Raw genomic sequence first — 13929 nt, forward strand, 5'->3', positions numbered from 1 at the left:
TAATAAAACAAGCAACGTAATGTACAGTAATTGTGTGTCTCTTTAAAGTGAGAATGCATTACACCCCATGACAAGCAGTAAGCTAATATATTTAGTATTACAGCATGTGCACAAGTTAGGATAAATATGCAGAATACATTATTTTAAAAAGAATCAATGCACATTCTAAAACAATGGGGTTCTTGTCTTTTTGGGGTTGTTCATTATGTGATGTCAGACTGAAATTTCATTAACAAATACAGATGTAGTGGAGCTGAGTTTGTTGATGCAGCAGGATGAAGGTTTACTGGCATATCTACTATAGTTGTACACTGACATGGATAAATAAATCACACATTTTAGTTGAATCTGCGACAGATGTGTTGCAGTCTTTTCTACATATTATCTTCGGCACTCCTACAGCTTACGTTATCACATGATACCACAATGCTAATTTAAATTCTAGATAAAAAAATAAAAAAACGTAATGTTGTATTCACACGTACAGTATCCTGCGCATATTTCATGTGCAGGATTTAAAGTTGCAGATTTTATGCTGCAGAGTTCAATGTAAACTAAATGACTCAACACATTTAAAATCTGCAATTTTAAATTCTGTGCATCAAGTATGCACAGAATACTGTATGTGTGAATAGACCCTATAGAGGTATTTTAACCTTTATAGAATATCCTTAAGATATTTTTTTAATTTCTAAAAGATTTGGGCACTACAAATGGGACCTGCACTTATCTCTATAACAGGGGTCCCAAAAGCACTGTCTCTTCTGATAAAATGGCCTTCAGCAGCTGGCACCAGAAGGAGTATAGATTGAAGGATGGCCATGCATTGCATTCTTCATTCATAGAGGGGACAGGAAGAAGCTATGCACATGCGTGACCACCTCTTCATTCATTTCTGTTTGGATGTAGCTGCCATAGGCCATCCCACCAGGCGGGATTAGGGTTGGGCGATCTCTGAGATGCATGTGCATCACAACAGTGGGACTAACATATATCAGACAATCTATATTCATAGATTCCTGTGAATATACCATAAATGTCTAAGATGGGTAAATATATATATATATATATATATATATATATATATATATATTATAGATATGTTAGATAAATCATTAAAAATATATAAATATACACATCACACATTCTTGATGGTGTTTTTTATGTAGACTAACAATAAGATCCCAAACTTTCTCATAATGTCGAGTGTCACTGAAATTATCTGTTACTTTAAAATCCTCCTACTGCCTGATTTATTTAATGTAAAATACGATTGTCCAGAAGAGACAGCTACATAACATAAAAACAACACCAAGTCTTATGAAATCTGCTAAACACAGGTATAGTAAATCAGTTATATAGTAAGTCAATAAAAATTATGTACTATTAAAATGTAGAACATAATCTGAATAGTGTTAGGTTGGCTTATTGCAATGTGTTACTTTTACCTTGCCATATATATCAAACTGTGACTGTCCAAGAAAAAGATATAAGACAGAATAGGTTTAAAAATCGATACTTCAGATTCTTAAGATTTTTGTAAGAAACACAATGACAGACACTGATCTATCTAGATTTTCAGTACGAAGAAACAGTACGAAGAAAACCTGTACATTCTGGGTTAAAACTTCACTTAAACAGAGTTTTCCTAAAAGACACCCATCAAATAAAAGCGCCCTAAAGTAATTTCAGTGTTATTCAAGAAAATAATACTTTCAAAACTGTGATACGGTAAGTCTAATATTTATCATGCAAATTAAATAGACACGTCTGTCCTAACAATATTGAAAAATACCTTCTAGGTTCAAAATCGGATGAGTTAAAGTTGTACTTACCGCATAACATTACACTTACAGCATTACCTTCTCAAAGAAAAAGGCTTTCCGTCTTTGCATTAAGTTTGCGAAGTCTTTGCACCTAGTGCTTAGATTTCTCCAGCAACAGATGGTTCTAAACTAGTACATGTTGTCACAAAAGGAGCGTGCTAAAATAAATTTTACTTACATTAAATAAACTCTTTTAACTTTCACTAAAATTTCAACCCTACCGAACTGGTAAAATAATAATATAAAAAAATAAAAGCAGTATCGTGCTATCCATTTGTGTTCGGTGAAAACGAGGCACATCATGAAATTCAGGCACAAAAGAAATAAGAAAAATATCTGAGCCAGAGGGTATTATGTCTAGCCATGTGAGCAAGCACTATGAAAAGTTTTGGTGTGATAAAAAAAACTATTTTTTTTTAAATGAAACAAAATGCATTCCACTTCTTTTAAGTCAAAGATGAGATGAATTTGAAACCGTAACCTGACTTCTTGATGCAAGGTCTCGCCACATGAGATCGTCTCCAATGCATTCCGTTTGGCAAGCAGATCTTTCTCTCTTTTTTCTCCATGCATTACAGAGAATGTTAAATCAGTTTGGTGTCCATATAAATGTCTTTGAACTTTGGCATTGCCTGCGGTACCCTGTCATCATCTTGAGGAACACCATTTTTAGATCTTCAGCAGGTACTAATTTAATTTCCTCTACATACAAAAGGAGAGCATGATTTTTTAGATCAATATCTGATTATATATGTTTGATATGTTGGCAGATAAAGGGCCCTATTCTGGTCCAAAGACTTTTTTGAACCTCAGAGGTATACCATTTTAGCTCCCCTGGGATCTGATTGGAAGGAGGTCTCAAAGGTCTGCAACAAACCATCCTGCTGTTGCTTGTGTTCTTCTATAAAGACTTTCTAAAGATTGAGATGAGAAGAAAAGAAGATCAAGAACCAGGATGTCTTTTACCCATTTTAATCTTTCCTGGGGTCTATCTTACCTAAAAATAATCGTTTATAATACAGGTTTACAAAAAAAGGCGCATAATGGGACTAAAGGGGAGGAGAGGAAAATGAAGCCTGTTCCTATCTAATTTCCTTAATGATGAGCCTACAACTTTTAAGCCTACCTTGACTTTCTTCTTTTCTGCCCATGCTCATAGTGTGAGGGTTTCAAACATACTACCACGGTTTAGAAGACCATTAAGCAGGCCTCACAGCTAAAAGGCAGGAGGCTTACATTTCATTTTTAACACATAAGATTGCTGTGTGCTTGGATTAGTAAACAATACACAGTAAGTGCCACAATTTTTCATTGTGAAGAGGATGAAAATATATTTCTGTATGTCATAAAAGCTTGGCTAAATGGAGGCATAATGTGCAGCAGCCTGAACTGTTGTAACATAACAATGGCTGAGAAGGCGACCAGAATTAAAGCTCCACAGGCTGATAGCCTGTATTTTAAGCTGATATGAGGTAGCTAACTAAAGGAGTTAAGAAAAAGTAGATTTGAATTCTTTTAAAGCAAAGCTCACCCACAGTGGCCATTCAAGATTAGTATTATATTATTTAAATGCTCCATGAACTGTTTAAATCCTATATTTCCATTTTTTTTTCCCTCTGAAATAGTAAAGCAGAATTATAAAGTTTCAAAATATATACTGTGCTTAAAGCTCGGCATTAATGTATTGCAGTTTAGGAAAACTGTATCATGCTGCAGAAAACTGTATGTCCTCCGGCTTAGTTATTCATCAAATAATCTATTTGAAAGAATCTAGAATCCAGGAAAAAATCTGGGATGAAAAAAATAGAACCTTAATATATAGTATAGATTTGTAAAAATGGATTCTGAAAATATAAATAATATAATTACATTATTATGTAAATTGATAATTTTACATAGAAACCATCTTATATATACACATAAACATATGTTTGTATGTGTGTAAAGATATACACATATATATATATCAACATATAGATGCAAAATCTAAAAATGTTGCAATATCTTGTAGTTACAAGATACAGCAAAAAATTTTTATTGTGTATCTACATCACTGGACTAATACGGCTACTCAAATTTACTATATATATATATATATATATATATATATATATATATATTTATCACATGTTCACACATATATACATGTGTTTGTGTGTGCCTATAAAATATATATTCCCTAATCTCTATTACACTGTGCCCTCTGTAAAATCTAACAGATGTTCTGTTAACAGTTGAGATTTCATATAAGGCATAGTAAAGCATAGTAAATATTACAATTATTTTCTTAGGCAAGACACTATGGACATCATCTGTCACGGAATGTTAACACAGTTATGAGAGTAGAATCATTCATTAACTGAATGTTTTGTTTTTAATTTTAAATACTTTAGAAATATTTACTAGTTTTACTTCGTCTATGTAAAGTTTTGATAAGTAAGCCATTTTTATTTTTAGTAAGATCGAAGTGTTTATCAGGTGTCTAGAAATGCAGAATGCAGATTAACTCACGTGGTCCACCATTGCCATTTTAAAAAATCTACAGAGAATATTCATTCACTTGCTAATTTCCTAAAAAAAAGTCACCTTAAAACTTCTTGCATTTTTGTCCCTACGGAAACCAAAATGGCTAACCTTGTCAACCTATTTTTAAATCTATGTACCATCCACAGAATTCCTACCACAAGCTAGCCAGTTCCGCCACAATAAGACTAAGGAATACTTACTGTTTCAAAGGTAAGGTGACTTCAATTTATCAAGAAATTTCATGTGAGTTCTTCCTATATCCACCATCTCTTTCAAACTCTTCTGTCTCCTTGGCTCATTCTGTTACAGAGGAAGAAGTGTCCCTGCTGTTAAGATCCTATCTGGCTACTACTTGCTCTCTTGATCCCACTCCCTCCCACTTTTTGCCTCTGTTCTGGTCCACTTACATTGTAACTCCTCCCTCACTTGTGTTAACTTTTTTGTATCTTCTTCAAACATGAAACTTTAACACATCCTGGAAATAATGAGTTATGGCTCTTGATGTCTTACTGTTCCCTGGTATTTCAGCCTAAAAACTGAAAAAAGGGAAAAAAATTGGAAAAAATTTTTTTTTATATTTCTTGTCCATTCTTGTATTATATTCTTGCAACTTTTTAGAATTTTTATGGAGAATGTATTTTTTTTTATACCAATAAAAAATACACATACAAATGTACAGCTTACATTTCAACCACAAAATGAATGACAATAAATGTAAAACATTTATTCAATTAAAAAAATTAAGAAAAGTTATAACTCATCGGTTTTCTAAATAATGGTGTTTTAGTTAATTTTGATTTCTATTTGAATATCTAAGATGCCACAACTGTAAAGGAAACTAGATATCTAAATGAAAACTAAAAAGTTCAAAACAAAAGTCAGTACCCTGGCATTATTCCTCTTTAGCTAAATAATACACTGTTTCCCCTAGATTTTTTTAAATATTTTTAGCACAATAAGAAGAAGCATTAATAAAAAATAAGCTTGGGTTTTACAGGAATAAAACAAATTAACAAATGTAGTACATTTTTAGACTATTCACTCTTAACATCTAACCACCACCCTCCAAAAATGTGCATGTAATGTCCCTTTTGCATCATATTTATGTTCTTCACTGTGTGTATACAATCAAATACCATTCAAATCTATACCATGGCATGCCCACGGAGTTGCCATAAGCTTTAATAGACCAAATGTAGTCTACTTGTGACTGGTTTGCTTTACACTGATATACAGGGATACAGTGATAGAAAAGTTTAGATTATTCTGTTTTTCTAGCTTTCAAATAACAATGGTGGGTAGCTAATGAAACCTATTCACAAGTAATCTGGTCTGTTGAAGGCTATAGCTAAGTTGTGGGCAATCTGCATATCTTTTTGATGGTATTCTCATGTAAATGGCGGCCATAAATAGGAACAATTCCAGCTCAATTCAATATATTTAAAGTTTTCTTTTTATCGATATTTCATAGAGTGTGGTCGGTCACAAGAATAGTCAAGTAAGTGTTGTCCCATATACTATAAATTTGGTCTTTCTCTCTCCATCTTTACCATCACAAAGTCTAAGCACACTCAGTCAAATGCATGTACACTCTTAGGTTCCTTTCACTCTATCGCTTGTGCCTGGTAGGTGACGTCTGTTAGGAAGATAGCGGGAGAAAAATGTGTGCATGCGCCGTCATTTTATCCCGCTATCTTCGCTTGCAATAACGGGAGTTATAATGGATTTTAGATGAAACCCATTCAAGTGAATGGGATCCTCTTTGCCCTTCCATTTGGCTCCGTTACAAACAGACGTTAAGGGCTCTTTTTTTTTTTTCACTTTGTCCGCTCGTTATTGTAACGGAGCCTCTTTCATAGTGTGAAAGTAGCCTTATTTCACTGTGTCCCTTTGGTTGAAGCCTCAGTACAAGTCATCCTTATAACCAACTAAGGGAGCAATGTATTCAGCAAGTAAACAATTATATGTGTATGTTATGCTTTTAATTTACATGAATCAAAGCTTTTAATCTATCAAACAATTTATTTACAGAGTTAATGTTTTTCTCACAGTGACAATTCAGTGTACCCTTGTGTCTTCAGTTCATTTCTTATCACAAAGAATCAATAAAGTCAATACTTATGATCTACAAGTCTGTTCCCTGCTTTAAATATAGATTCTTTAACTTAAACGTTTATTAGTGCTGCTTAAGGCCATGTCCACACAGTGTAAGACAGTGGTTCTCAACCTGGGGTACAAGTACCCCCAGAGGTAATTAGCAGATCTCCAGGGGGTACTTGGAAAAAAAATCAGTAATGGCAGTCACAGACATTGGTTACTGGTCTGGACCACTTTGAAAGAAATGGTAGGCAGATGTCACTGCACCGAGGAGCAGAGCAGGAGGAAAGCAAAGGGGAAGCGCGGTCACTGTGCTGCTGTGGGCAGTAACTACCATCAGCTTTGTTGCTCCACTGCCCTTGCAGACTGGGAACCTACTGCTTTGAGCCATACCAATAGGTCACCAGACCAAGGAGCAGTGGAGCACCAAAGCGGGACAGTATGGTGGCCCACAACTATATATGGTGGCAGTTTGGGGGCCTACAGCTATATTTGGGGGCACAGAGGGGGCCTAACAACTTTATGGGGGACACAAAACTTGTACAATTACTGTGTGTGACAATAAACATGGGGAGTTTGTAAATAGGTGGGCATTGCACTGCAGAAAGGAGCCTAAAATGTTGTTGTTTTTGGGCTGGATCTGTGGAGAAGTCTTGTGTGGGAGAAATCTTAATGGCAGTCTAGGCCAGATAGGGAAGAAAAGAGAAGTAAACAACTCCGGTTAGAGAAGATGTCACCTGTAAATTGGAGGACTGGGGAAATAGGGAGAGGTGTATAGAGGAAAGTAAAGCATATGAATTATACTATAAACATTACAAAATGTCTCTAATATGGGGGTACAATTTTTATGGAATGGGCTGTCAAGGGGTACTCAGGCAAAAAAAGGTTGAGAACCACTGGTGTAAGATGTTCCGCACGCATTTTCAGCCATAACAAGAAAAAAACATTTCTTTGCAGACACATTTTTGTGGATTACAGCCTAAGATATGCACATAGTATATGCCACAAACTTTTACACTGTAATACAAGTAATATTTACCCTCAATAGTATGGTCAATATCTGTGGAATTCATTATTCATTGGATCAGGTATTGGATTAATATTTAGAGTGCGAAATTCATCCTCAGTCTGCATTGTTACAGTGGTCAGTAGGTTAAGGTAAATTTCTTTTACCTCTTAGGAGGTCACATCTGTAACAAAACAGGTGAGGCCTTCTCCCTCTTAGACTTTACAGTAAACTATTATGTGGACTGGGTTACTGAGTTTAAATTTTGGGTCTTATTTTGTGCACTGTAACAGTTTTTTTTTTTTTTCCAGTACCTTGGTTATATAGCATTGTGTAGTATTCCAGTCATATGACACTTTAGTCTTTGATCCAGTTCATTATTTATTTACAGTGTATTGTCATTGAGTTTATAATTGATTATCAGTAGTTATTCAGTATAAACAACATTACATCTTGTGTATATTATATAGCACTGCGGATACTGCAGCATCTAGGAGAGTTTCATATATCTTATAATCCCCTATATGCATGTGTTGGTGCTTTTAATTATTTTTATTCCTTGACTAATCTTTTGCTTTGTATATGTATAATAATAATCATAAGTAAATAAATAATAACAAGTAATTTCTTTTTTATATATCTATATTGGTGGCTGTGTGCTCTTTTCCTTGCTGTCTTTTTCTCTTTTTTATCACTATTCTGCACTTACAAGGTTGCCGAACCCAAGTAATGTCGATGGTGCCCATACGCTTGTTGGTGTAGGGTAATTTTCCAGTCAATGACATACATGAATATGGTAAATTTACATAAAATTATTTTAGTTGGGGATGGGTCTGGGGAAGAAAAATTCTGTAATTCCATATATGTACCTACTCCATTCCTTGTTGGCTAAAAATTATTCTCTTTATGTACACTTTACTGATACTGATATAAAAAAAAAAACATGTTAGTGTTATTTAACAAATCTCTTTGTATTGGATTAAATAGGTTCAACTTATTCAAAGTTTCATGTTTCTTGTACAACACTTACATTGGGTTTCACAATGTTATAGAAATATCCCTTGTACATAATTATGGGCTATAGACAGGCACTCTATCCTCTGCTTCTACTGCACAATAACTAGGCTGCAGACTATATCTGCTCCATTCAACCATGGCTAGTTACTAACGTATGACTTTATTAAGGGATAATATTTTTGAAAATCATTTTTATATTTAATTATTGTAGCGATTTATACTACCCCATGCCTTTTAAAGAAAGTCTGTAAATAAAAGCCATAATATAAAAACTGAGGAATCTGAATCGTGTAGCAGTTGTACATATCTGGATTACTGATTTATACTATCGGTCTCACTACTGAATGAAGTAAAGACCACCAACAGTGGAAAGATATTGTATTTTTCTTACAAACTGTATCCAATTTTATGACTAATGTCATAGGGCAATGTGCTGCTGGTTGTTTTATTTTCAGTTTCTGGAAAGAAGTATGCATTGGGAATTTATAATGAAGAACACTGCTCTAAATACAGATTGAAATGGATATTGTTTTAGGAAAAAAAGCATGCTCTTTGATATATTTTTTGTACTTTTTATACTAATTTAAGTTAAATAATCTTGTTTACCTTCTTCTTCCGATACATTTAAATTAGCCTAATGCAACTTATTTTGAGCAGTAAACTGTGTACTGGAAATTCACATTTTGTGAAGCTTTGTCAATTACACTTTGTCAATTACTCATTTAATGTGACTGACTCCTAAATATGTCTTGTTCATGTAACCCTATTCTATCCTCTGTATCTATCCATATACATTCTTTAGCAAATTTATTGGTACTATGTTAGTTTTTGCACGTAGCCCCCAGCAGCACATTCTACAGTTCACATCAACAGAATTAATAGGCATAAAACAAATTGTAATAGATAACCTATGTTACTACCAATAACCAATGAGGGCAACCATTTTTATTAATCATCTTAACAGAGGCTATAAAGGAAATACAGCTTTCCTCAGGTGTATGTGTAGCCATGCATAAGCAGGGCCGGTTTTAGGCTTAGCGTGGCCCTGGGCAAGATCAATAGTGGGGCCCCAAATGTCGTAATAGTGCACTAACCAGATTTGCACATTTTTGGTCACTTCAAATACCATAAAAATATCTAAAAAGCAATTGAAAGATCCCATCAAAATAAAAATGGTACCGATATTAATTACAAATCACAGTGCAAAAAATGACCCTAATACATCCCCATATACAGTAAAATAAAAGAGTTATAGGGATCAGAATAGTACAATTTTAAGCATACTCATTTTTGCACAAAAACGAAAGTAGTAAAAAAAACTACATAAATTGGGTATTGTTGTTACCGTATGGACCTACAAAATAGAGATAGTGTGTCATTTTTACTGAAAGGTGCACTGTATAGAAACAGATGCCCCAACCCTTACAAAATGGCGTTGTAATATTGAGGTTCTGAACCAATGTGTGGTATGACATGGCATGCCTGCTACCCATCACCACTACAAACAGCCATGGCTCTTTGTGCAGAGGGCAGCCCCACCATTGCGCCTGACCTTAAGGTTCTCCAGACATTTCCAAACCGGCTCTTCAATATATATTTCTTGCCTCCACCTCCCCACTCTGAATTGCTGTCTACTGCGTGTGTGCTGCTGCGGCCTCTGATCCTCCCATCTGCCTTACTTCCATCATCCTGCCAGTTTTCTCACTCTCATCATCCTCACACTAAGGCCCCTTACACACTGCCGCTGCTACCCATCAAGAACAGCCATTAAAGTCTCTTTTTTTTTTCCTGATGAATTTAACCCCTTAAGGACCTGGGGTTCTTCTGTTTTTGCATTTTCGTTTTTTCCTCCTTACCTTTAAAAAATCATAACTCTTTCAATTTTGCACCTACAAATCCATATGATGGCTTATTTTTTTTCGCCACCAATTCTACTTTGTAATGACATCAGTCATTTTACCCAAAAATCTATGATTAAAATGATACCCTACTTATGTAGGTTTGATTTTGTCATATTTCTGGAAAAAAAAAAACTACATGCAGGAAAATTTATACGTTTAAAATTGTCATATTCTGACCCCTATAACTTTTTTATTTTTCTGCGTATGGGGGGTTATGGGGCTCATTATTTGTGCCGTGATCTGAATTTTATAGCGGTACCATTTTTGCAATGATAGGACTTATTGATCGCTTTTTATAAATTTTTTCATGATATAAAAAGTGACCAAAAATGCAATATTTTGGACTTTGGAATGGAATTTTTTTGCGCGTACGCCATTGACCGTGCGGTTTAATTAATGATATATTTTTATAATTCGGACATTTCCGCACGCGGTGATACCACATATGTTTATTTTTATTTACACTGGTTTTTTTTTTTTTAATTGGAAAAGGGGTGTGATGCAAACTTTAATTAGGGGAGGGGTTAAATAATCTTTATTCACTTTTTTTTCACTTTTTGTTTGCAGTTTTATAGCTCCCATAGGGACCTATAACACTGCAGACACTGATCTTTTACATTGATCAGTGGTTTCTCTTAAGAAGCCACTGATCGATGATTCTGCCGCTTGACTGCTCATGCCTGGAACTCAGGCACTGAGCAGTCATTCGGCAATCGGACACCAGGAGGCAAGGTAGGAGACCCTCCTCGTGTCCTACAGCTGTTAGGGAGGCCGCCATTTGGCCGCAGCGATCCCAAACAGCCCCCTGAGCTAACAGGCAGTGATTTAGTTTCACTTTAGACGCAGCGTTCAACTTTGAACGCCGCGTCTAAAGGGTTAATAGCACGCGGCACTGCGATCAATGCCGCGCGCTATTAGCCGTTGTTAGAGGCCGGGCCCTACACGCTATGACTCGGGGCCAGGCCGTGGCCCCGCGTTATAGAACAGGAGCGGACTCAGGATGTACAGGTACGCCCTGGGTCCTTAACAGGTAAACAGTCGTTCTTGTCACGGGGAGCAACAGGCAACAACGGGTCCCGGCTGCTCACATTTACTATTATGGGGCCTCCGGGCACCGTTATTTATAGATGGGATTAGCGGGAGAAAAAGACGGAACAAGCAGTAATTTTTCTCCCGCTATTTTCCCAGGTTCCCCCGGCGGCCCTCACATTGCCGTGTGCTAACAGCAGTGTGAAAGAAGCCTAACCACACTCCCATCATCCTCCCACTGACCCCAAACACACAGAGACATATATACGCAATTATATCCAAGAGTATATCTTTATAGCAATTGCATACTATACTTATACACACACAGATCTTTATTTATTTGGAGATACATGGGTATAATCATGTTGATGTAATAATTTAATAAATATTTATACATCGCTATATGCATTTATATATGTACAAACACATATATATCAGTGTTTTCCAAATGTTGTATTGAAAGCTTTTGAAAAACTACAACTCCCCGCATGCCCAGACAGGCTTTTGCTCTTTCTCTCTCTCTCTCCATATATATATATATATATATATATATATATATATATATATATATATGAAATTATCTATCAGTTTTTTCCAAATTGTGTGATGCCAGTTGCTGCAAAACTGTCAGGGCATGGGAGCTGTAGTTTTACAAAAAGCTTGCAACACATTTGTTTGATAAAGACTGAGGTATATATCAGTGCAAAATGACAACTCCCAGCATGCCTGGACAGGAAATGGATGTCTGGGCATGCTGGGAGTTGTAGTTTTGAAACAGCAGGCAACAGACTGTTTGGAAAACACATGAAGAAAAAAAAAATATATATATATATATATATACAGCAGTGTGTGCCAGCTGTTTCAAAACTACAACTCCCAGCATGCCCAGACATCCATATCCTGTCCGGGCATGCTGGGAGTTGTCATTTTGCAAAATCTATCTAAACACTGTTTTATAAACACTGATATATATATCCTGACAATGGGTAGGTGATAGGAACTATTATATTGGCACTGCTATGTGGGGACAATTAATCAGTTCTCTGTTGCTAGTGTAATAAGTTATCAGGGAGATGTCAAATGTTTTCTGGCATAAATACATAGAAAAGTATATATCATACAATATAAAGGTAGAAGAAAACATATCTTCCACAGATATATAAATATATACCTATGGTAAAGCCTTACAATAAGGGTCTGGCAGGATACAAAGGCTGCAGCTTGGAGTGCATCAAGATGTTTTGAGTATGGCACCAATAGGTGAGTGAGCATATGCTGTATTTGCAGCATACAATGGAGATGGCACCATATCACTATGCAGCGGTAAATGTCACCCACAGGCTTACATACTATACCACATATTTATGACTAGTGAGGAATGACATAGGCATTCCTCATGACTTCTCTACATAGTACAAACCACGCAGGAGGTATCAAAATAATTGTCTGTCTAATATTGTGATAATTGTATTGGGTCTTATAGTCTACTAAGTAGATCTCAATTGTCACATCACGCTTGTTGCTTAGACTTTATAGATTACAATAGGATTGGAAATAGAAAGTAATAAGATATTTTTTTCTCAGCAAAAATGTTTTATTTATATTTTCAATGTTTAAAATGACTAAAAGCATATTAACCCTTTAAGGACAGGCTCCTTTTATTTACCTTAAAGGGGTACTCCACCCCTAGACATCTTATCCCCTATCCAAAGGATAGGGGAAAAGACGTCTGATTGCGGGGGTCCTGCCGCTGGGGACCCCCGCAATATTGCATGCGGCACCCACCTGTTTCTTGTCCGGAAGCGCTGGAGGGTCTGGGTCGCGACCATGGGAACGAAAGTCTGTGACGTCACGACTCCGCCCCCGTGTGACGTCACGCCCCTCATCAGCACAGTATGATCTGATCAGCTGCACACAGTAAAGCCTGTGCGATCCAGCACAAAACCATTTTATTTGTACCATTTTTTTTTGCAAATAACCAATTTATTGGTACCATTTTGAAAAAATATGTATGATTTTTTTGACCATTTTCTTTTCCATTTTTGGGAGGTGAATTAACAAAATACCTCAAACACTGGGTTTCTTTTTTACAGTGTTCAACTTGCAGCATAAAAAATAAAATAATTTTATTGTTCAGTTCGCTACAAATGTGCTGATACCATATATGTTTTTTTTAATATGCCTTACAGTGTGAAACAGCGCCTGTCGTCCGGGTGTACGCTTCTGCCATCTTAGCTCTGCTCGTGACACGGGGTACAACAAGATCCATGCTCTGCCCATGAACGATGAATAAAGTGCTGCAGCAGGATTTTCAGGTGTGTGTTACGATTTTCTTCTTGTTCCATTTTTGAGTTCATCATCTGAGTTGCTCATTTTCGTGTAGCACCACATATGTTCCTGGACTGTGTCAAGATACTTACCCTGTGTAGCTCTGATCTACCTATCTTCTGCATTGTCCATGCAGGCAGTGCCCGGTTGTCTCTCCAATTGGAATTTTTTCTATTGCTGATTAACCCCTTTAAGACAC

At 36.0% G+C, this 13929-nt stretch overlaps 2 long non-coding RNA genes across 2 annotated transcripts in view; one reads left to right on the forward strand and one right to left on the reverse strand.

Annotated features, from left to right (window-relative positions):
- Window positions 1-1162: 1162 nt before the first annotated feature.
- Window positions 1163-13929, reverse strand: part of LOC130362749 (uncharacterized) — an 85385-nt gene continuing 72618 nt past the window's right edge. Inside the window, exons 2-4 of the long non-coding RNA XR_008891553.1 lie at window positions 4760-4888; window positions 4553-4652; window positions 1163-2740 (exon numbers count right to left, since the gene is read on the reverse strand). This is a non-coding gene — a long non-coding RNA (uncharacterized LOC130362749). The remainder of the gene's footprint in view (window positions 2741-4552; window positions 4653-4759; window positions 4889-13929) is intronic.
- LOC130362750 (uncharacterized) lies at window positions 3101-13706 on the forward strand. Its single transcript, XR_008891554.1, has 3 exons — window positions 3101-3298; window positions 4499-4562; window positions 13592-13706. It is a non-coding gene; the product is annotated as an uncharacterized LOC130362750 (long non-coding RNA).

The sequence above is a fragment of the Hyla sarda genome, chromosome 3 (genome assembly GCF_029499605.1).
Source record: "Hyla sarda isolate aHylSar1 chromosome 3, aHylSar1.hap1, whole genome shotgun sequence".
Lineage (NCBI taxonomy): Eukaryota > Metazoa > Chordata > Amphibia > Anura > Hylidae > Hyla > Hyla sarda.